Raw genomic sequence first — 25,673 nt, forward strand, 5'->3', positions numbered from 1 at the left:
CACTATACCACACTAATATTTCACAAGAGTGTGGTATTCTCTTAACCCTCAATTGGGTTTAAGTCACGTCCTTTATTGGGCCAGTCAAGCAACTCTAAATTACGATAATCAGCAAACCATTGCTGGACAACACGAGCTGTGTGGATAGGACATCGGTCATGAACGAAAATGATGGGTCCAGTAAAAGGGAAGTTGCTTTCTTGGAGACAGGGCAGAAAACTTTGTTCTAATATATCGATATATTTAGCAGCTGTGAAGCGTTCTTTAATATGGGTTAGGCTTCCCGCACCATGAAGACGGACCCTTCCCCACATGTTGCACGTCACATGACCATTTTGTGTTTCTTCATAAATATTTTTTCTGTCGAACCTCGAGAAACTGATACAGCCTTTTAATAGTAGATGCACAGTTTTCATAAAGTTTTAATCCCTGTTAATCATTATCATTTGCCTCATAGTTATATATTTATTCTAAAATATTTTGTCCAACTCCCCAACTTTCCTTTCTTCCTCTTCCATCCCTTTCTTTTCTCTCTCCCTTCCTCCTGCCTCACCCACTACTGCACCATAATATAATAATTCGTATGTCCCTTCATTCTGACATATTTTGCATTGCCTGAGGAATCTAGTGTTCATACTCAGTTGCCAGTTAGCCAAAATACTAATTTTTCGGATAGAAAATTATTGTGTAGGGCATAGCTAAAATGTCATTTCTACTGTAGTACTACTATTTAAAAACTATTGAAATATTCTGATTTTCGCTTTGGTTTACTCTCATATGGATACAATATTAATATAAATGAATAGAATGATTTTTTTTTTTAACTGAGTTCTACACTCATTTATATGGACATAACACGTAATATTTTACCTGGTATCTTCTCCTCCAACAGTGAAGCTTTCCGTGTGCTGTCGATCGGAATGTCTTCTCATCTGTGAAGATAACACGTCCCCAGAGGTTCAAATCTTTATCAACATACTGCTGAGCGAACTTAAGTCTCATAGCCCGATGCCGATCATTTAATAACTGCTTGATAGCGGGTGTTCGGTGATGTACTTCTCCTTCATGCAGACGTCGCCTGACGGTGTGACTTGACACATTTAACTGGAGCTCCTCCCGTATCTTGACCGCATTTGTAATGGGATGATCTTCGGCAGCTTGTAAAATTCTTTCATCTTGTTCACGAGTGGTTCTTCAGGGAGGTTTTCCTCTTGCACGATCTAATGGATTTCCATTCTCTTCCCCTCTATGGATCCACCTTTGCACAGGTGATCTTGATATTCCCAGCTGCGTGCTTATATCTCGAGTGGATAACCCAGCATCTCGTAGGCCAACAATCCTGCCTTTCAGGACTAGACGTTCTTGTGTGTGATTCATGGTCCTTCATGACTGGGTCTGATTCACCTCTCAGGATGGCAGCTTCCTTATCACTTCTGTTAATACCACATAAACCCAACTGCTTCGTGAGAATGAGTGTTTGGAAATTGGTGCAACACAGCATACAGTCGTCCCTCAAATAGTACTATTCGAAAATCCGTATAAAATTAGTGCCCCCCCTAGAAACACTCCTGGGCTGCGTTTGAGAGAGGGAATTGGGACTCTCGAAACGTCCCGAGTGTTCTCAAACGCGTGACGCGGCAGCACGAGTTACCAACGTCCGCTGGCTCCCGGCTTTGAGAGGTGGAGCGTCTTTGTGCTGTTATGACGTCATCAGCAAATGTGGTGGCCCAAACAAACACATATAAGTGTTTCCATTGCATTTCACCTCTCTGTGCCACCATAACCACTGCAGCTTGCTTTTCATCTTCTGTTGTAAGGAGTTCATCAGCCAGGACAGCTAGAATGCATGTTAAACGTCGCCAGGAAGATCAGCGTACGCCATTTTGCTGCAAGTGAGACGCCGTTACCATAGCAACGACGAGGCTTAAAAGCACGGCCTTTATCTCCACTCTTGCAGCACTCTTGGAGCACTGCCATGGCAGTTACAGCGGCAAGAATTTCTTTTACATTATGATTGTTACAGCGAACACTGCTCTCATTCACGTGGTATGCTCTCCCTACCGCAATGTAACTCATCCCAAAACGTAACTTCTCCTAAATCTGAATTCTTCTGCAAGGTGAACATCTTTCTCAAACGCTTATGGGTGTTTTCAGCAGGTGTTTTGGTAGAACAGTGATGCCACTCACGCCATGGCTACTTGGTGCAATGAGCGGGAAATTTAAAAATCCTACAAAAATTCTTCCATGACAATCCGTATAAAACCGAAACCGTACTATACGAAACCATACTATCTGAGGGACGACTGTATAGGTAAACAAGGATCCTTGGTAATCAAGAGTGCAAGGCTAGTGTCTCCTACATGAGTAGTCGGAGGCTCGAGCCCATGAGGAGAAACAAACCGGCGTAGATAATTATATGGTTGTGCCATCCTGTCTCGCCATAAAATATAAATATATTTATTTGTGTGAACACGGTAATACCAAAAATATATTATCATGCTATCAGAACCAAAAACATCTGATGATCAAATAAGAGGTCTCAAATGTTGAGCAGAGTGGGTTATACTGTGATAAGAGGAAAGAAATTGAGAGAGAGAGAGAGAGAGAGAGAGAGAGAGAAAGAATGATCTCTCTCTCTCTCTCTCTCTCTCTCTCTCTCTCTCTCTCTCAGAGGTGGAGAAGGAGGAGGAGGAGGAGGAGGAGAAAAAGATAACATACACACACACACACACACTGCTCATAGATCGACTTTAAAGAACACTTGCTTATATCGGGAGGGTAGTACTACCTGCTGGCGATTACGAGTCCACCTCGTCATCAGGCTGTGGTGACACACACACACACACTTCAAATGAGATTTAGCCGGCTTGAGTCAGACACGCAGAGACCTACGTTTCGAAACAGCAGCAAACTGAACCCGTGAGTGAAGATCCATGAAAACTTTCACTGTTGCCAAGCAAGATACGCACCTGATCACGACAAGGTGGTGGAAGGGGTGGCTTCGAGTCTTCTGCTCGCATTTGTACGTATCTGTGCAGCCAATTATTTATAATGATAAACCGGTAAATTTTTACTTTGTTCCCCTTCTCACAATTCATGCAGAGAATTTTTTTACTGGTTGATTTAGGTGTATTTTGAACAAATTTGATAAGCGTTTCCATCGCAAATCGTTTTTTTTCCCAAGAAAATTTGCAATACAGCTGAGGAAGTTGTTGCAAAGTTAGTATTCCAAACCTAACCTAGCCTAACCAAATAGATGATTAATTATAGGAAAATTGCATCATTAATAGAGACAAAACTACTGCTCTGACAGCATTTTCCTTTGTATAGTACGATATGTCAGGATAAGACAAACCTAACTACAAAAAATTTGGTAAATTTTCACTTTCACCCGTCTCCGCCGCTCGCCCGTGGCCGCCAGTCAGCTGTCACGCACCACCACCAAACATAACATAACAAATCTACCTTAACCTAACCTCAAATAACCTGTCAAGGGAGCAAGCGAACTTGCTTCCCCCAAAAAACATATATATTAAAAAATCATTGTCAGCCTTATGAAACAATTGCGGTAGGTATAGATGGGGTTCAAATTACTCAGAATGAGAAGCTCTGTCTGATGAGAAGGATAAGAAAAGACATGTTGAGACTGGTGAAAGACTGAAATAATACCAAAAATTTGAACTGCTAATAATAGCAAACTAACCTACACAGCATAACTGGTACATTTTCAGTAAAGTGGATCTCAAAATCTTTTCCCTTGAATTCTCTATCAACAATTTGAGTAAATTTTCACTCACCAGCCTCTGCCCCTCACTGGTGGCTGCCAGTCGGCTGTCACGCACCACCACCTAGCATATCATAACAAAACTACCTTAACCTTACCAAACTAACCTAACATAACAGAACCATAACAGAACCTAACATAACCTGTCACTGGAGTGAGCAAGCTTGCTTTCACAAAAAAACAGATTAATCTTCACAAATCGCTGTCAGCATCATAAATATTTATATATAATGGCGAGCGGCAAAGACTGATGAAAGGGTGAAAATTTACCCTTAATTGTTCAAAACTAAAACTTTACTTTAACTTTACCTGTGCTAGGTAAACCTAACCGTCTCCGGTCCAACCAAACCTAACCTTCTACAGAATATAAAAACCTAGGTGATTTGCATCCTTCTTCTTCCTGTAATATTGTAACTTTTCCCAAAGTGAGATAATCAAAACAAATGTAATTCAACCCACTCTTGCCATACTTAACCTAAGCTAATTGAGTCTAGCTTAACTATATTTCCAAAAAGGTAGTTCTGTCTTTACCCAAAATGTACTTACAAATAAATAAATAAGAAGTGGGGGAAAAACTGCCTTCTAACAAAATTAGACAAAGGATGCATTTTACCAAAAGTTTACCAAGCAGTTCTCAATAATGCAGCATACAGACATTTATACAATTGATGAAACAGTGTTATCAAGTAAGATAAAAAAAACTCTTGTTACAGATCAAGCTCGTGCCAAATTTTAGAAGCTTCATCAGAGAGCACAAAAAGATACAATCAGCACCAAGTGGCACAGCAGGCAAGATATCTGTATAATGGGAATTTTACGACTGCCTTGCATTCCTGTCTGCAAGTGATGAGGAGTTCTTGTCAGAGGCAAACTGGTCGGGACCAACACACCATAAGGTAATTTGCAGTGTTCTTGTAGTTTTTGATGGGGGGTGACAAGGGTACTATCACTAATATTCACTAATAATAAAAAAATAAAAAAATTGATACATTTAAATCAAATATTTTTTATTTAAAGAGACTTTTTTATCTAAATCATTTTTAGCATTAATCCTTGTTTGTTTCCACTGATTATTTGTTTCAGTCTTATGAAGCTATTTTTTTGTATTAAACTTGGCCAATGTTAAATGAAACCATAGTTTAATATACATTACCGAAGATGAGTTTTTCGCATAAAAATCATAATTATGTAGCCATTAAAATCATAAGTTGCCAACTTGTCTATTTATATGTTGTCAAATTTGGATCATATAAATATTTCATTAGACTTAATCATGTTACTTTCCATAGAAAAAAAAGCTCATTCAACTTTAAAATTACATTTATTGTTATTAGCAACAAAAAGACCTTACTTTCTTTTTTTATGCTTCTGAATATTTTTCTTGTAAGAGATGGCTATGATTCACTGGTGCCTGACTAGACCATGAGCATGAGCAAACCAAATTCAGTACTAAGAAAGTAAAATAAAATACAGTAAACCCTCAGTTATCCGGGTGCACTGTATCTGACCTCGCCCGTCTCCGGGAGTTTTCAAAAATATTTGATTTCTTCCAAAAAATAAAATAAAAAATGTTGTGAGCCGCCAAGTCATTCAAATTGCCCGCGTGATGCCTCTAAGCTCTGTCCGGGTGGCGTATCACACCCGTAAAGCGCTTCCCAGCTTGCATGTAGCAATGATATTGACCTCCTGGTGTGAAGGTTCACAGGAAAGTTGTGTGCTTCGCAGTACAACTGGCACATAAATGTTCTTGCTGAGCGCCGCAGACCATATCGAAGTGACGAGAGTCAAGGCAGTGCAGGCTTAAATGGTGGGAGTGTCAAAGGACTGTTTAAATGAAACACACAGTGCAAACCCTAGCTTAAGCCTTGATGACTGCCTAAATCCAGACTGGACAAGGTGAGTAGTGCCCCGTCCCCATGGAGAAGGCGTGCGGGTCTGCTAGCACTCCTGCAGGAGTGAGGGCAGAATAAGAAATGCAGATAAGTACCGCCCTCGGTCTGACATGTGAAGGAAGGATTTTACCATGCTTACGGTAAGGCGAGTAAAGGGGCCTGCAGGGATTCGGGAGTCCTGTGGGCCAGCCCGATCTGGAGGTGCAGGCTGGGCGTAAATCGTGGTTACTTCTTGTGGCTGGCCTCCCAGTGGTCCCGCTGGATGCACTGTGCAGGGGGTACCCCCCCCCCCCTGGCTCGCAAGGGCAATACTGTGTAACTAAACAGCCACAGATCATCGTGCAAGTGGATGCGCCAGGTTGTCATTGACTCCTTGGTTATCCTCCCCACTAAAACTCAGAGAGTGGGGCGGCCTGGCGTACTTGCCCAGCGTCTGTGGGCCTTCGGGCTCGTTGCCGGGCTTGAAAGGGTAGTGCCTTGGGGTGCCTGCCCAGGCGTCCGTATAGAAGCCTGCATTGAGCACTTGATGCCCGTTACTGGCCCGGACCACTTCGGGTATTGCTCTGGTATGCCCGTGGTGCTCGTAGCCAAGAGGTTGCTAACGCAGCTACGAAGCGATAAAGCCGCGGGCACGCACCTAAGAACAACACAGAGCGTCGGCCTTTCAGTTTTGTAAAACTGGACCCGTAAAAGGTTTCTTGTGGCAGTGCTGGGTCTGCTAGAAAGCCTACTTGGTAAACACGATGGTGCAGACTTGGGCGGTTAAGCTGACACAAATACCTGGGCTTTTCTGGGTTGGGTCCTGGTCCTGCTGCTGTGATTGGCCAGGCAGGGGAGCATTAGCTGCTGCCTGTGAACACAGGGCTAGGCACCCCAACAATGGGTTCGCGGCTGAGGCTGTCGTGCTTAATTGCCGAATCCCAAGTAACAGATCTCCCCAAGGTGCAGCAGGACTGCGATAAGCCAGGGAGAGATTGCCGCGAGTGCTAACCGTGACGATACTGCTCGAACCCTTTTCTCAGCACCCGGAGCACGTCAATCGCGCACATTTCACTCCCTGGTGCAGACTGACTGCTACAAAGACATAGGGCGTACCATATTATGAGTATGGACAGAAGCACCTATATAGTACTCTGTCGTTGCCTTTATGGCAGGCCATGATCAAAAGTTGGGTTTTTGGGTCTGTAGACTTAATCTACACCATATCCGGGGTTTTCCCATATCCGGGTGCCCCCGTGGCTCTGTTAACCTGGATACCAGAGGGTTTACTGTAGGGGTAAAAGTAAACATCTCACAATGGAGTAAAAAGAAACAGACTGGGGGAAATGTAAACATGGTCCAAACTATTTTTGTAAGACCTAGGTACATATTTGAGTACTGTTTCCAGGTCCTCTACTCCACATCTGTTAGCTACATCTGCACTGGACACCCTATCTTGCCACCTGATCCCTGCCATATACCTCATCATTCTGCAATCAGTTGCTCTCAATACCTCCACTAATTTTCTAGTTAAACTCCATGTTTCTGCTCCATACAACATCACTAATCTGATACAAGCTTGGTACACCCCTGCTCTGCTCTTTTGAGGGATGCTACGATTCACGAGCAGACTAGCCACCTCCCTCCACTTTAACCACACTGCCGCCACTCTCGCTCTTACTGTCCTCTCCACTCCCGCCTCACAGTCCAGAACATCTCCCAAATAACAGAAATGTTTTACCTCATCCAGCTTTCCTCCATTCACCTCTAGGTCCTTTTCAGTTTCTTGTCCTTGCTGTCTCCTTTTGCAAGCTGGGCATATAAAATTCTGCACTCCTCTTACATTTCTGAGGCCTGAGCATCTATGGTGGCACCACTGCCTGCAACATGTGCACAAGACTGAATTTACACCTACTCCCTTCCCACACCATCCACATGGATATTTTACTGATTTAATCTTTTCTCTTGCTTCTTTTCCAGTCACCATGTACTTTGTTTTTTCCATATTAATTTTTAAATCTCTCTCCTCCATTCCTTCCTTCCATTTATTAAACTTTTCTTTCACTTCTTCTGCTGTCTCTGCATTCACTACCAAGTCATCTGCATACAGCAGCTCCCATGGTGCCTCTCCTCTTGCTTCCTTCGTTGCCTCCTCCATTACTGTTATAAACAAGAGCGGGATAAGGGCAGATCCCTGGTGAACCCCCACTCCAATTACAAACTCATCTGATGTTCCCACCACTGTTTTCATTCTCGATTTTGTACCTTCATATAGTCCCATCACCGATTCAACCAATCTTTCTGGTACTCTTTGCCCTTTCAATGCCTATCTTATAGTTTCCCTTGGTACTCTGTCAAATGCCTTCTCTAGATCTACAAAAACATGATACAATCTACTCCTCTTCTATGTAAAGTTCGGTTGAAGTAGTTTAAATATGTTCCCCCAACCAAAAACGCTGATTTCCCCGTGGCTGGAGCTACTTTTGCTAGATTTAGCGGACCGTTGGCATCACTGCTCACCTCCATATGGCCGCTTCTGCAGTGGATCGTTGGCAACACTGCTCACCTCCCAGTGGCCGCTTCCGTTGCCGCCGCCCAAACCATAATATGTATGCCTTTTCACTGGTGTTTTAATGTGATGCTGTTGATTTCTTGACTTCTTTTGAAATGCATATTACTTGATTTCATGCTCCCCCACCCAAAATTCCCGAGTTCCCACAGGTAAGTGGTAAATAAAAGAAAGCTATCTGTAAGTTTATTAAATCTATGTGCCGAATATAAATATAGAATTAAAACCTTCAAAACCTAATTAAACAACCTTTACTAAATAATACATAGCATCCCAAAGAGTGAATATTGTACCCTGCAAATCCCAATATTTTTTTTCCGATAGATCCTTTGCAGCTATTTTTCTGATACTAGCCTTATGTGCACAGATGTTAATTTTTCAATTGAAATGCGTGGAAAACAAGTGGGAGGTAAATGTACCACCCGTAACCTTGGGTGAAATGACTCCATGGTGTGGTGAAATGGCATGTGTGCAAAATGACTGAATGCCAACTTGTAACTTGAAAAGGCATAACTCAAAAAGTAGACATTTGCGACAGAAATGAGGTACAAAATCATGCTATTCACTACATTTATCACCAGAAAAACATGAACCACATGACAAAATCGTTGGTTGGGTTAAACTGTAAATTGTCCTATGTTTTTATTACCTCAGTTCAAAGTCGGCATGGTGCTCGAGGGGCCAATAATGGCGCCCAGCAGCCTTATACACAGGGCCGCCTATGTCGGTACTCTCTCTATCAAGGGACTCTACCCTGGACTGGCACTCTTCTAGGGCATTAACCCCTAAAGGTCAGCAGGTTTGAGCTTGTACAAGTTTTCCCACTCACCCACCTGCTACGCTAAAGTACGGCTGGGTGAGTGCAAATCTGCAGATTTTTACTCTACTTTCCATCGCACTCACTCTTAACCTCTTAACTCACTTAAAAACACATTATTACTTTCCTTCAAGTCTTCCTCTTTCGAGTGAAGCCAACCAGAAGTCTCTGCACTGCGTGTGTGCTGAGATATGACGAAAGTGTAGTAACTTTCAGTGGTGGAGAGCGTATGTGTTTGTGCATGCGGTGTGGCTATGGCGACAGGCTGCTGCAGGGTGAGCTGCTAACATAGGGTGACCAGACGTCCCCGGTTTCCGGGGACAGTCCCCGTTTTCAGTGACCTGTCCCCGGCTACTGCTGTCCCCGGAAATGTCCCCGGTTTTCACTGACAAAGATCCAAAATTGGAATAAAGGAAAAAAAATAAATAAATAAATAAAATGTTGACCAAACTATATACATATAGTTGTGCACCGTACTACTCGCACTGTACAGTGTACAGTGTATTTAACTAAGGAAATGATAAACAGCTTTGCACGGCATAATTTGTGAGTGCCTTCCAAGAACATAAAACCAAATTTCCTGCCAAACCATCGTCAGCATCATCACCCGCGTCCCCTCCTGCCTTCCTGCCAGCAACCAGCCAGCACCACTCTCTGCCATCCAGCGGTGTTTCGCCCGCAGATTTAATACTGTTCAATCATTGGTAAGTAGTCATTAAATTATAGCCTACCTTGATTCAGATTCAATATAAGAGATTCAAGAAGGTTTGTAGGGCCCTGAAAAAGCATAAATAACAGTAAATATTGAGAAATTAACAAAAATAACACACGATGTTAAAATATGTTATTTAACATTTAATTTATGTGTATTTATTATTTACAATGTGTGTGATTGCTGTGATAATACTATAACAAATCTGTTTGTCTGTCAGAGGTAGTTGGAAACTTGTCGGCAACTTGTCATTAAATAACACCACTAGAAACGTATTACAAGTTATTTATCAGGAACTTGTGCCAGCCTGTCAGTGTCAGTGATGACTAGATAGTCTTAGCAGATAAAAATAGGTTGAATTCCATAGATTGCAAACAGTGTTATAATAGCAATGATAATATTCCTAAGTGAATATAGTTACAATAGTGCATCAATTATGTTAAGCTAGGGGGTGATTCTGAAATATCAATGTCTACTTGCAGGGAGAGTTGAAAGGACGGACATGTGGAAGTCAGGACAGGAAGGCGAGTCAAATAGATACGAGCAAGAAAGGGGAGTGAGAAGAGAGTGAGAAACTAAGGGAGAGAAGATTGAAGGGACAAAAGAAAAGGAATAGAAGTGAACAGACGAGGACAAGAAAAAGTTTAGAAGAAACCGTGAGGAAAGATAGAAAGACAAGACTCTACAATGTCTCTCTCCAAGAAAAGGAAATGTCACGTTAATGACAGCATTCTGAAAGAATTTCCATTTATACGGCCAGGTCATGATGAAGCAATAGCTTTCTGCACTCTGCAATTCCTCTTTTACAGTGGGTAGTGGAGGAAGATCGTCTGTGGTAGAACACCAACAGACAAAAAAACATAAAGCTTGACCTCTTATCTTTAGGCTACTATTTTAGAATGCCAGGAATAAGGAGGAGGCCTTAGTTTGGGTAAAGTGTCTGGCTGATACCTGTTTTTTTACAGCTGATTTTATGGATGTTCTTGATCTCAGCTACTTTGATCAGAGAAAAAACTCATTGTTAATCAATTTAGGATAAATAGGATGAGAGAAACTTTTAAATGCTGCTTTATGAATGGTAAGGGCAGTGTCCCCGTTTTAGTTTTTCAATGACAAAAACACTACATGTTTTTTAGATTTTTACGCCTCTGAACCGAAAATGTCCCTGGATTTTGTCTCAGAAATCTGGTCACCTTATGCTAACACCACCCGCCACACCACGGTCTCTCAGAGTCTTCTCACTACGCCCGTAACCATGACGTTTCGTGGAGAGAGATAAAGAAAGCGTGAGAAGAGAGAAGGATAGAGCATTGTTTTCGTCGGACTGAGATGAGCGCAGCGATCCGAACGCATGAGAACTCAAAAAATCACGTTAACTCATTATCACAAGCAGGCAGAAACTGGCTATCGAGCGGGGTGAGAACCTATTCGTATGCACTAATAAGCAGTCTAGCAAATCCAGCAAAAAATTGCTCGATTAGGCTACAAATATAAATTGACGGTATACCACGTCAGCCGACCTTCTAGCCCAGACAGTATACCACGTCAACCGACCTCTACGGGTTGACGGCATACCACGTCAGCTGACCTTTACAGGTTAAGGTCATCACAGGTGCCAGCTGGTCTATGCCATCACCTCAGCACTGCTAGCCTTGTCCCCACAGGCTATTACTCCATTAGGACGGACTCCACCTGAACGAGGTCACATTTCCATTTTGTACACAAATGCACGCAGTCTATTACCCAAAAAGGACGAAATTAGGGCATATATTGCAACTGAGAAACCAGATGTGGTAGCCATCACAGAGACTTGGGCCAACTCTGCACATCTAGTATCTGAACTGTCATTTCCCGGGTACAAAAGCTTCCAAAAAAATTGATTGCACAAGAAAGGAGGAGGAGTAATTTGCTATGTAAAAAGTACACTCCCTGCCATAAAAATAGACAAACAGGACGCAGAGAATTACGACTCCGTCTATGTGGAAACAACCGCGAATAATAAGAAACTAACACTTGCAACCATATACAGGCCTCCTAAACAACAAGCAGCCGATGACACTGCCCTGTACGAAGAGCTTCACTCTTTAACACAATGCAAAGAAGCAATAATAATTGGGGACTTAAATTGCCCTAACATTGACTGGGGATTGATGACTGGAGATCAAGAGGGTAACAGGCTTATAGAAATGGTGGAGGATTCATTCCTCACTCAAGTTGTAACTCAACCGACAAAAGAAACTCTGGTATTAGTAAGCAACCCCGACCTTATTTGCGACTGTGAAGTTGGTGAAAAAATTATCGGTTGCGATCACCACTTAATCCGTTTCAATGTCAACATTAGTCACAAACTCGTAGACAATCCGTCAGTGATACCAGACTACAAAAAAGCAAATTTCAACCTAGCCCATGAGCTGCTTCCCTCTGCGACCTGGGACCAACTTCACCTAACCGACAATACAATCGACAACGTGTGGAACAACTTCAAAGATAAGCTTTTGCGGGTAGAGAAGGCTACAGTGCCTACGAAACCCAGGCGAGCAAATGGTACCATGGATCCACCGTGGATGACCACAGAAATAAAAAGGGCGGTAAACTTAAAAAAAAGGAATTATAACCTGATGAAAGAAAATGACACAGCCGAAGCCCGTACTCAGTACCACAACAGCCTCAGAGCTTGTCGCACCCATATTCGGAGTAGAAAACGCAACTACGAAAAACAAATAGCGCGTGACATCAAAACAAAGTCAAAAAAATTCTTCACATACATCAGATCGAAAAAGAATGTAAAATCCAATATTGGTCCCCTGACAGATGAGACTGGATCTGTAACTCAGGACAGTAAACAGATGGCCAGAATCCTCAACAGTAACTTCGCATCCGTATTCACAGCCGAGGACATCGAAACCCTTCCCGAGAGCCCTGACCCACCAAAGGAAATCACGCCCCTAAAAATTGACTCAATATGCGACCAAGAAGTGAAAAAGTATTTGGACAAACTCGACACGAACAAGTCAATGGGACCCGACAGTTTGTCCCCGCGGTTATTAAGAGCTTAAACAACAAATACTTCAGCCACTCACTAACATCTTCAACCAGTCTGTTCAACTGAACAAGGTCCCGGAAGAGTGGAAGATGGCGAACGTAACACCGATTTTCAAAAAAGGAGACAAAAGCGTTACATTAAACTACAGGCCCAAAAGTTTGACATCAGTGGCAGGAAAAATACTCGAAAAGATTATTAGACAAACTTGTCAAGTTTCTAGAAGACAATAATGTAATCTCCGACACCCAGCATGGCTTCAGAAACAAGCGCTCTTGCCTAACGAATTTATTAGACTTCTTCCAAGGTATATATAAGAACTGGGATGCCCACATCCCCAGTGATGTTATATACCTAGACTTTCAGAAAGCCTTCGACAAGGTACCGCACGAGTGACTCCTTAAGAAACTGCACTCGGTGGGCATTGGAGCCAATCTGATCGCGTGGATAAGAAATTGGCTCACCGACAGAAAACAACGAGTACTACTAAACGGACAGCCTTCCGATTGGCTTCCAGTCACTAGTGGAGTGCCTCAAGGGTCAGTGCTGGGACCCATTCTCATCATCATATATATCAACGACCTCGAATCAGGACTGAAATCAACAATATCAAAATTTGCTGATGACACCAAGGTGGGTGGAAAGGCCCTCACAAAGACCGACTGCGAAATCATTCAGAAAGACCTCAATCACATTATCAAATGGTCGGAAAAATGGCAAATGTCCTTTAATGTTGACAAATGCATAGTCATGCACATTGGGTCCAGAAATAATAACCACACATACATCATGATTGGGAAACCTCTGCAGGCAATGCAGGAGGAAAAGGATCTTGGAGTCACTATCAGCAGTGACCTGAAACAAGTAAATCACTGTAAAAAAACCTTCAACAAAGCCAACACTATGCTCGGGTTCATAGCGAGGATCTTCGAGTGTAAAACGCCAGACGTGATGCTATCCCTGTATAATTCCATGGTAAGACCGCACCTTGAGTATGCAGTGCAGTTCTGGTTTCCTAATTACAGAAAGGACATTGATTTATTGGAAAGGATTCAACGACGCGCCACGAAGATGATGCCAACCTTAAGGGCTCAACCGTACGAAGAACGACTCAAGCGACTCAATCTCTTTACATTGGAGAAAAGACGCCTACGAGGGGATATGATTCAAGTCTTCAAGTATCTGAAAAAATTCAATAACGTCGATTACTCCAAATTCTTTGAACTGTAAACCAACCTAAGAACGAGAAATAACGGTTTACCCATTCAGTCTAGTCGATGTAACACAGACATCGGAAGGAGTTTCTTTTCAAACCGAGTCATCCGTCACTGGAACAATCTTCCTTCAGAAGTAGTGAATGTGAATACCATCAACTCCTTCAAATATAGAATCGACCGTCACTTCGCTGCATCAATATCGAGGTGCTTTTCATCTGCTCCTCAATGTCGAGGTGCTTTCATCTGCTCCCCAGGCCCCAAGTGGCTATTGAGCAGATTAAATCACCAAAGTGGGCAACCTCGTGATGAGCCAATAAGCTTTCTGTTGCCTGCACTTCCATGTTTCCATGTTTCCACCCTGACAGACAGACACTCACACTCACCCTTGAGATGCGTCACACTCTCCTTCTGCCTCGCCTCCTGCTGCTCAGGACAACACCCTCACAGTGCACTTTTCTCTACTTGTGGAGTATGTCAGGGCCTCCACAGCCCCGTCAGCGTGGCGGGTGTTGGCAGGCCGTCGTTCTGGCAGCAGGTCATCGGCACTGAGGAAGGTGTGAGGGTCAGGAGGGGAGGGCAGGTCAGACAGGAGAATGTTAACCCATTCGTGGTCAACCACGTCACCTGACGTTTTAATGTCTGGTCAACCACGTCATATGACGTTTTATTATTATTTTTTATCCACGTGAATGAAATGCCTCTAGCGGTTTATAATTACGTTTATTGAAGTGTCAAGCATCTTTTCTCAAGTGATGACTTTATGCGCGGCAGTTTTATTGGTTCTGAGCATGCTTATACAGTATGGCACGTAGAGGTCGACTCGGCGCTCTCACTGATGAGCAAATTCAACTTCATTTCAATGAGGAGGATGATGATACTGACAGTGAATCTACAATAGATGATAGTGATAAAGATGAAGATTATGTTTTTCAAGAAAGTGAAGAAAGCCAATCAGCAAGTGGATCTGAATATTATCCAGCAGACACAGCAGCAGCTACAACTCCTCAAACATATGCTCTGGACCATCACCTACTCAACTATCTTCTCCACCTCCTTCCACCTCTAGGTGTTTATATCCACCACGTGGTGGCAGAACCAAGATGGCAAGACATCGGAGTTCATCAAGCGAAGATGAAAGCAATGCGTCTCGTCAAAGAGTGTCTCCCCCACCCGCCTGTGGTCTCACTCCAGCCAGACAGACGCCTTCCCGCAGATCCTGTAGGTCACGTGTTATGCCATATTTCCTTTTTATGTTTCCTGTTCAGAATTACAATCCTATTTTGAGACAAATTATGTTCTTATAGCCTAGTAATACACTATCATAAGAATGTAGTGTTGTATAAAAGGAAACAATTGTTATGCCACATTTCCTTTTTATGTTTCCCATTCATAATTACTATTTTGAGACTAGCTGGGTTCTTATAGTAATACAATATCATAAAAATGTAGTGTTGTGCAAAAGAAAAACAATTGTTAGAGGAAGAGTTGAAAATAATATCTCAGTGGTGAGATTACGTCTGGGAGTGCCGCGCCACAGGTGCCAGTTAAATGCCGGCAGGGCATTTAAAAAAAGGTAAGGAGGAAATTTCCATGTTATTTTCTTTATGTGGAGATATTTTTGGGTTCAATTGTAACACAGGAAACCACGAATGGGTTAATGAAGCCAATAGGCACAAAAGACCAACGTTAAAATTGAAATACTATGGTATTTCAGGACCTATACTTCACTGGATCACTGCATTTTTTACTAGCACGACTCAACGTGTTCTTCTTGACGGATCTTCATCTGGCACTGTCCCTGTTTCTTCAGGCGTCCCTTTTCCTTCTGTACATTAACGATCTTCCACTGTCAACACCTAACTCTTCCACTAGACTATTTGCCAACGACAGTTTACTGTTAGAGCAGTAAAGACCACTGACGACTGCAGACTACTACAAAACGACTTGGACGCCCTCGAGCTGTGGGAGCGCACCTGACAGATGCACTTCCAACCAGACAAATGCAAACTATTAAGATTCACCAGAGCGCACAACCCCATCCATCACGCTTACACTCTCCACAATTCAGATTTAGAATCAGTTCACACACAAAAGTACCTTGGTATCCATCTCTCAACTAACTTGAAGTTCAACACTCACATAGACCATATCAGTGCCACAGCCAACAGAACACTGGGGTTCCTGAGGAGGAATTTACATAACTGCACACCTGACATTAAACACATAGCTTATGACACACTTGTGAGACCAACACTGGAATACTGCTCCACGGTGTGGGATCCTCACACACACAGAAACATTGATAGGTTAGAACAAATCAACACCAAGGCGGCTAGGTTCATTACAAACAATTACACTCGAACGCCTGGCATCACAACACGGATCAAACAACAGATAAACATGGACCCTCTTCACATATGCAGACAAGCACACAGACTTACACTTATGTACAAGATCACAAACACTCACATTGACATTGACTCACAAACATACCTACACAACGTAAACAGTCAATGTACTCGTAACACACACATCCATAAATACCAAACATATCACACTAACACTGACGCATACAAGCACTCATACTTTCCACGCACTATACGTGACTGGAGCAGGCTCCCTCAACAGATTTTAGACTGCGGTACAATAGATTCATTCAAAAAACAAAGTATGTTGAGGTATAGCCCAGCGGGCGCGCATAGTCTCGCTCGCGCTCCACTTTTTTTCCGTGTTTTAGGTCGCGAACTATACGCTAGCTCCTACTATTACCGAACAGTGATCAGCTAAGGGTCTAGCCGAGACATTGCGCACCCAAATACCGTGAAAAAGGGTAGAAAATACAGCGATATTAAGTGATATAGTGTGCACATGTGGGTGACCCGACCCGACCTAACCCGACCTGGGAGCAGGGGCACCACCATCGCATCACCACTGCACCCCTTCCACCAAGCCTCCCACCATCTACCTACGCCACTAACCCGCAAGTACTTAGACTCCATAGAAGCATATCTGAATGTGCGGTAGTGAAGACAAACTGGGCACTGAATCCATCATCATTCTGAGTTTGACCTTGAACTCGCTTTCAATATGGCCGGCACAATCATAAACAAAGATACTGCGGCGCGAGTTTCAACCGACCCTCTATGTGTTGCCTGCCAGGATGTGTGCAACACTGGCATCAAATGTGGCTCCTGCAACAAATGGTCCCACTATAAATGCTCCACCATGCCCATATTCAACTTAGCAATATTAACACTCACAAATAGAAAGTTCACTTGCACCATATGTGCCCCAGATATTCATCCTGGCTACCAGGCAACAGTGGCACAAATTAAAGCAGACATTGAGTCGGGGCTGGCACAGGAGAGGGAAAAACACTCAGGGGAAACTGATGAAAGCCCACCAAATATGGACACACCTCAGGGGAACACAGCAACAGAGCTAGGGGACACACCAGTAGACATGAACCTTAGTCTGCTGGCACAGCCACACAACATTGAAGAAGCACTAACACCAGACTCTACACAACAAGATACACTGACCCAGCAGGCAAGTCAAGACCCTGTTTCCAGCACAACCACCCAGACAGTGCGGCCAACCCGAAGGGAAGAGACACATCAAGAGCCTACGGAGGAAATAACCATATACCCGCACTACAGAAGAGGCACCTGCAAATATGGCTTCTCAGGAAATGGTTGCACTTATCAGCACCCACCGCCATGCCAAAGACTCCTGAGACATGGAATTAAAGGCACACAGGGGTGCAAATTGCATAACAATTGCTCCATGTTTCACCCAACACTGTGCAGGAACTCCATCAAGAGGCTCAAGTGCCTGTATGACCGGTGCAGGTACGTGCATGTCAAGGGCACGATCTGGAAGAGGGATGAGAGGAGGGTGTCTACCAGCTACACCGCAGCACCCAAACCCAACTCCCAGGTGGGCGCTCCTAACCAAGATTTTTTAGAGCTAGCGGTGAATATAAAAGCAGCCATGGAGACCATAACAAGAAACATTTGAAACATTTTATTAGAGCAGTGGCATCCCAGTCAACAATGCTGACGGACCTCCTGCGGGAGAAGCGAATGGGCTGGACACCACCACCCCACCCGCAATTGCAGCAGCCACCAGTAGTGCACACTCCACAGCACCAGGTACCCATCCAACAGCCACTGGGAACCACAATGCAGCAGCACCAAAGCCCACAACAGGTGCCCACCAGGCAGCACCAGCCACCACAGCTGATACCCCTCCATCTACAACAACCACCCCAGCAAATACCCTGGGTTGGGGTCAGCTGTTAGAAAAGTTCATCATGGGAAATATACAGGGCCTCTACCCAAAGTCGAACAAGACCAAAATCTCGTTTATGAGAGAACACACCATTGGTGAGGCTGCCATGTTTATTGCCCTAACCGAAACACACCTGAAGACTGATGTGAAAGAGGCCAAAATAAGCATCAACAACTACTCCACATACAGGGTAGACAGAGTGTAAAGAAGCCATGGGGGGGGCAATTATATATGTGAGGAATGACCTCTCGCCCACCACAAATACCCTAATATCTCACTCCAATGGAGAAGTTGAACTAATCGGCATAAAAATAAATAAATACAACCTGGTTATACTGAACTGCTACAGGCCACCACAGTGCACCTTGGAAAAATTTGATGAGGTGATAAATAAGGTAAACAAACTACTGGAAAATCTCCCAACGCCAATGCCAAACATTATCCTCTGTGGGGACTTCAACCTCCCCATTATCCAGTGGCCAGAACACAGGCTCTCTGGTGGCACACTAGCAGACAGGGAACAGGCTAGACGCCTCATGGCAACAGCAGACCAGGCCTTTCTTAAAGAACTCGTAACCAGGCCCACCAGGAAGGAGAATATATTGGATCTGCTGTTCACCAACAACCAAGAAGCAGTAAGAAACTATGCAGTGGAGGAAACTATCATCTCTGACCACAGGCTTCTTACCTTCAGTAGACTATTTAAGGAATGCAACCCCACAGGCAAGATCTTCACCAACACATTCCCAGCCACTTGCTGCCCTGAATTTCTACAGCAACAAGGTAAACTGGGAACACATAAGGCTTGCACTCAGTGAAGTGGATTGGGATGCTACTTTGGTATCAGAGGACCCCAACCATATGCTCCAGGCACTCCTTTAAACAATAACAAAAGTCTGCCAAAAGTATGTGCCACCAAAACGGTATAAAACAGCCTCCCAAAACAAAATCCCAAGAGACAGGAGGATCCTAATGAAGAAAAGAGCATCCCTGATTAGACAGCTACAAACGGCCAACAACCCACACCGAAAGTCCGCCCTCATCAATAGATTAACACAGGTGGAACGAGAAATCACATGAAAAACAGCAAATAGAAGAAAACAAGGCAGTAAGCAACATCAAAGAAAACCCCAAGTATTTCTACAGCTACTGCAAAAAATTCTCCACAACAAAATCCAAAATTGGGCCACTCGAAACACAAAAAGGCAAATTAACAAATGACCCCTCAGAAATGTGTCAGCTGTTAATGCACCAATACAATAGGGTATTCAGTACACCACAACCCACTGCCATCATCCATGACCCCACCACATTCTTTGCCGAGAACCCAGCCCACACACTACTGCCAGAAGTGCCAATAACCACCAGGGACATAAAGAAGGCCACAAGGGAACTACGTGCAAACTCTGCAGCTGGACCCGACGGAGTGCCAGCTATCCTGCTCCGTGAGTGTATTGAAACAATGGCACATCCCATACAGAAGCTGTGGCAGTGCTCTTTCGATACAGGAAAAGTGCCAGCGCTATTCAAACACTCCTTCATATGCCCTATCTACAAGGGAGGCGATAAACGCCTTCCAAAGAACTATAGGCCGGTTGCTCTCACCTCTCATATTATCAAAATCCAGGAGAAATGTGTGAGGAACAAGATCCAAGAATACCTGGAAGCAAACAACCTACTGAGTGAGAGTCAACATGGCTTTAGGAAAGGAAGATCATGCCTATCCAAGCTGCTAACCCACTACGATTGGCTCCTGAACAACCTAGCCACAGGACAAAACGCAGATGTCGTCTTCCTCGACTTTGCCAAAGCTTTCGACAAAGTAGATCACGGCATACTGCTACATAAACTCCAGAAGCTAGGCATAACAGGCAAGCTGGGAGTCTGGCTGCAAGACTTCCTCACACACAGAAAGCAGTCAGTATCCGTAGATGGCCAAAAGTCAGAGAAATGTGTGGTGAAAAGTGGAGTGCCGCAAGGGTCAGTGTTGGGCCCTCTCCTCTTCCTAGTACACCTGGGAGACATAACCACCACCCTAGACAGAGCTGTTATCTCCTCCTTTGCTGATGACACCAACCTCAGCCAGAGCATCAGCACTCCAGAGGACGTGAACAGCCTACAACAAGACCTCAATAACGTGTACACATGGGCCACACAAAACAACATGAATTTCAACCAAGAAAAATTCGAGCTACTGAGGTGTGGCCCAAACCAGAACATCAAAAATGCAACCAAGCTGTACACAGAGGGAGGACACGAAATTGTCCTGCAGTCACACGTCAAATGCCTTGGAGTGCACCTCAGCAGTGACACCACCTTCACGCATCACATCACGACCACGGTGAAGAAGGCCAAGGCCATGGCAGGCTGGGTCCTCAGAACGTTCAGCTCCAGAGAACCACTAGTCATGCTCACACTCTGGAAGTCCCTGATGCAGCCCATCCTGGACTACTGCAGCCAGCTGTGGTCTCCCCACAAGAAAGGAGACATCCAGCTATTGGAAGCAGTACAGAGATCGTACACCAGGCAGATTAGTGGCATGAAGGAGCTGAACTACTGGCACCGGCTTCACAAGCTAGGGTTGCTCTCCCAGCAAAGGAGGAGGGACAGATACCGGGCCATTTACACATGGAAAATCCTGGAGGGATGCTGACAGCCCACATCTCCGGAAGAGCTGGACGAATGTGTTCAAGATACGCCCTGCCAACAAGAGCGCCGGGGAAAATTAGAACACAGCTGGCGGCCAGCCTAGCCCACGGTAATACTTTATAAGAAGTCCGCAACTCCAGCCCCCCCTACCCCCCAAGACAAGCCTGGGGAACTGTGGGGAACCAGGGTTTGGGGGTGAAGCCAAAATCACTGAAAAATGGGCTTCCAAAATTTCCCTAGAAAAATCCCTAAATGAAGGAAAATTCCCATGTCTCGCAAGTAAGGAAAGTCCCTAACTTTATAACCTAACAGCCCCCCTCCTAACCAAGGGGGGCTGCATCCCCCCTGGACCCCCCCACATGTATGATGCACCGTAAACTTTTTTTTTTTTTTTTTTTTTTGGTGGGGGACCATATTTTAACTACTGTAACCGAAGTTTACATAACCTAACCTCGACCCCCATGCTAACCAGGGGGGTCTGCGCCCCCCCTGCAAATACCCCATGACGTCGGGTCTAGTGGTGAGCGCCTTTTCTCCCACCGTAGGTAAAACTAGAAAAGAGCAATAGTATGTCAGACCTTGAGAAGGATATTATTCTCAAGGGGGCAATATTGGAGGCGTGTGCATGCTGTAATAGCTCCGAGACTGTGATGCGTCTTGGATTTTCCCCAAGTCCAGCCACTTCCTCACTGCTCGAGAGTTGATATACAAACGAGTGTCCACTGTTTTTAACTGGGAATTGTCGGTAGCAGCTTAGTATGGTTTCTCATTGTATCTACCGAGCACTGCGCCAATCACATGCCACCATTGCAAAGTCCACCAATTGCAAACTTCCACCGAAGGTTCATTTATAGGCTTTGTTTGTTTTAGAGACACGTCAGCCATTGATCAGGAGGCCGACCGTCATTTCTCAACATGGCAGCCAGTGTGCTGGACCTTCGCGATGATCTTCTCCTGTCTTGTGTAGGATGTTACTTGTCCTACGGGGACTTTGTAGGCACATACTACAAGGACTGTGAAAGCCTGTTGAACCTTTTAGTGAAACATGGCTTACTGCCTGAGAAAAAACTGCGAAAAGTGTGGAAAAGAATGCAGGCTAGATGTGCGCAGAGAGTCATTTAGGTGTGACAAGACCTTCACAAAGGGCAAAAAAGGCAAGAAAAAGTGTAATTTCTTACAGTCTTATACAAGGGCACTTGGTTGGAGAAAAGCCATGTTGACATTGAAATAAATATGCACTTTGTGAACTTGTTTGTGCAGGATTTCTTCTCTTATAAAGTAGCCTGGAATGAACTTGAAATGACGGACGAAAGCATCTGTGACTGGGCGAGTTTTGCTCGAAAGGTATTGGTTGCCTGGTGCATTGGACATGATGAAAAGATTGGTGGCTTTGGTCAAATTGTCGAGATAGACGAGTCAAAGTTAGGGAAAATAAAATATAATAGGGGACGAGTAATTGAAGGACAGTGGGTGTTTGGCAGTTTCTGCAGGAACACATGATCTTGTTTTATGGTGCCTGTGGAAAAGAGAGACCGAGAAACACTCACCAGTATAATAAAAGAGAGAATATTACCTGGGACAACAATCATTAGTGACTGTTGGAAAGCGTATGACTGCTTGGAGAGTGAGTTGTTCAAACACCTAACAGTGAACCACTCCTACAATTTCGTTGACCCCGAAACTGTTGCGCACACGAACACAATTGAACGGCAGTGGAGGGAAGTGAAGCGGAAAGTGACAATGTTCGGCAGGAAGAAGAGTCACTTCGTGGGATATTTAGCAACAGCTATGTTCAAGATGTAGTTTCCCGATATGAAAAAAAGGTTCCACGTGTTCATCAAGGAAGCCGGCAAACTGTACCAACCTCCATCTCTTTGAAAATGCACTCTTAAAACGTAAGTTACAATGCATATATGTATTGGGTCATTGTCACTTTTTAATATGAAACGAGGATAAGTTTATAATGTATGGCTAAGGTCATTCGGTTCATCTAGCTAACTACTGCTTCTAATATACCGAAAAAAATACCATGCTTAGTGCATAGGATACTTCATTTGCTTCACATTTGTTGGTTTTAGTTACCGATTCATATCAATTTACTGCGTCAACGTCTTAAATATGTGGGGATGCATTAGAGGAACTGCATGAACACATTGAAAATATCCCATAATGAACACCACTGAGTGCCGGGATTTATTAGCTTTCTACGTTCGGTTGTAGTAGTTGTTTAAATATATTGCACATAAGGTGTGGGCTGTCGAAAATTACCTACGCAGCGCGGGATGGATTTGGGCGGCACTTAATTGGTGCGTCGTGGGCGCATCAAGCTGTGACACGCACGCCCCTCCAATATTGCCCTCACGAGAATAATAACCTTTCCCAAATCTCACATACTATTACAGTTCTCGGTTAGGATTCGTTTTAGTACCGTGCCAGTATCTCAATACCTACCTTATGAAACTTCACTAGCTCTTCATATAGGTATCTTTTCTACAAATGTTCAACAGTCATGGAAATGCTTTCAAAATCTAATTCAAGGGTAAAGAATTTTTTTTAGCAATGTGCCAGTACCGTTAGCTGTTAGGTCGTAAAGTTCGGCTCCTCCACCAAAAAAAAAAAAAATTTAAGGCGCATCATTCCTATGGGGAGGGGTCCAGGGGGGGGTGCAGTCCCCTTTGGTTAGGAGGGGGGTCGAGTTGGAGTAGATTAAATATACTCCCCCACAAAAAAAAAAAAAATTTTTTTCATACATCATACATGGGGGGGGGGGGTAGCAGAGGCCTTTGGGGGGGAAGAGGGGAGGGGGGGGGGGGTTATAATTAGTTAGGGAAGGGACTTTTTTTGAGACTGAGATTTTTTTTATTTAGGGATTTTTTTGAGGATTTTTTGGCCCAATTTCTTCACCCCCTTTTTCCCCCCCCAGTCACCCGGTTAGGGGGCTTAGGGGGGGGGGGGAGGGGAGGCGCTTATAAAGTATTACCCAACGCACTACCAAAAGAGGTATGGGAAATCACAGGCTGCTCAATGGACAGGTTCAAAGCTACACTGGACAGGTTCCTTAGGGCAGTGCCCGATGAACCACTAATGCCAGGCTATACAGCAGTCTGCAGAGCAGCCTCAAATTCCATACCGGACCAAGTGCGGCTGAAGAAGCAAGACGCCAGCAACCTCCAAAACAGCGGTGGACCACCACGACTGTGAGGCACAAGACCTCTAGACACAACTAAGTAAATATATACTCACTTGTTGCCACAACACACCAACACTAACAATTACACTTGATTCACTTCCCTCCCCTGCACACTCGGCTCCCCCGTCCCCCCAACAGCCAACAAATATGCGTATTATGCACCTGTACGGGTGCTCTGCGCATCATTAATCCAGATCCAGATCCAGGGGCGAGCCACACACCAGTCGTCCACTACGCGGGGCTTTGTTTACACCAGCTCACACTCTTGCTCTTGCTGTACAGGTGACCCGTTGGAGTGGACAGGCGAGCGGAAGATGATATGTTTGTTGTGACTTGTGAATGAGCTGATTGAAAGGAAAAAGAGATTTACATAAATTTACATAGAAAATCAGACCACACAGACCCCATGGTCCAGACTTGGTGGTCTGTCCTTAAACCTAAGTGATTTTACATTAATCAGAAGACTCCAAAACGTTGCATTTCTACTCTAGTTGATATTAAGTTGAAGGAAGTGACGGTCGAGCTTATTTTTGAAGGAGTCAATCGTGTTACACTGGACCACTGATGATGGGAGCTTATTCCATTCTCGCACTACAACGTTGGTGAAGAAAAATTTGGTGCAGTCTGAATTTACTTGTCTACATCTGAGTTTTACGCCATTGTTCCTCGTGCGCAAAGTGTCATCGATCATAAACAATGTTGATCTGTCTACATTCGTGAAACCATTAAGTATTTTAAAACATTCGATCAGTTTTCCTCGGAGGCGACGTTTCTCAAGAGAGAACATGTTAAGGGTAGAAAGCCTTTCTTCGTAGGATTTGTTGCGCAAGGAAGGGATAATTTTCGTTGCCCGACGCTGAACACCTTCTAATTTAGCAATATCCTTTGCATGGTGGGGAGACCAAAACTGTACCGCATATTCCAAGTGGGGTCTGACTAAACTGTTGTAGAGCGGGAGTATTACATCTTTATTCTTAAATAAAAGTTTCTTTTAATGAAGCCCAACATTCTGTTCGCTTTATTTGCTGCATCGATGCATTGCTGTGAGAATTTGAGGTTTGACGCGATTTTGACCCCCAAGTCCTTGACGCATTGAACGCTTTTGAGATTAACGCCGCGCATTTCGTAATCAAACTTCTTATTCCTCGTTCCAACTTGAAGGACCTGGCACTTGTCTACGTTAAAGGGCATCTCCCATCTATCCGACCAAGCTGAAATTTTGTGCAAATCCTCTTGGAGGCTTTGCCTGTCTTCGTCAGTGAGAACCGAGTTACCAATCTTTGTGTCGTCTGCAAATTTACTAATGCGGTTATTGAGTCCAACATCCACGTCGTTGATGTAAATAATGAAGAGCACTGGGCCAAGAACCGAGCCCTGAGGGACGCCACTAGTGACCGGCGCCCACTCTGAGTTAAATCCGTCAATCACTACTCTTTGTTGTCTGTTGCTCAACCAATTCGCGATCCATTGGTTTACCTGACCGTCAATACCTATTTGCTTTAATTTGTAAAGTAATTTATGATGCGGGACT

At 44.1% G+C, this 25,673-nt stretch overlaps 1 long non-coding RNA gene across 1 annotated transcript; it reads right to left on the reverse strand.

The window, feature by feature from the left end:
* Window positions 1-8,499: 8,499 nt before the first annotated feature.
* On the reverse strand, window positions 8,500-24,443 carry LOC126986804 (uncharacterized). Its single transcript, XR_007739977.1, has 3 exons — window positions 24,305-24,443; window positions 14,394-14,555; window positions 8,500-9,818 (listed from the first exon to the last, which is right to left on the reverse strand). It is a non-coding gene; the product is annotated as an uncharacterized LOC126986804 (long non-coding RNA).
* Between the last annotated feature and the right edge of the window lie 1,230 nt (window positions 24,444-25,673).

The sequence above is a fragment of the Eriocheir sinensis genome, chromosome 63, assembly GCF_024679095.1.
Source record: "Eriocheir sinensis breed Jianghai 21 chromosome 63, ASM2467909v1, whole genome shotgun sequence".
NCBI lineage: Eukaryota > Metazoa > Arthropoda > Malacostraca > Decapoda > Varunidae > Eriocheir > Eriocheir sinensis.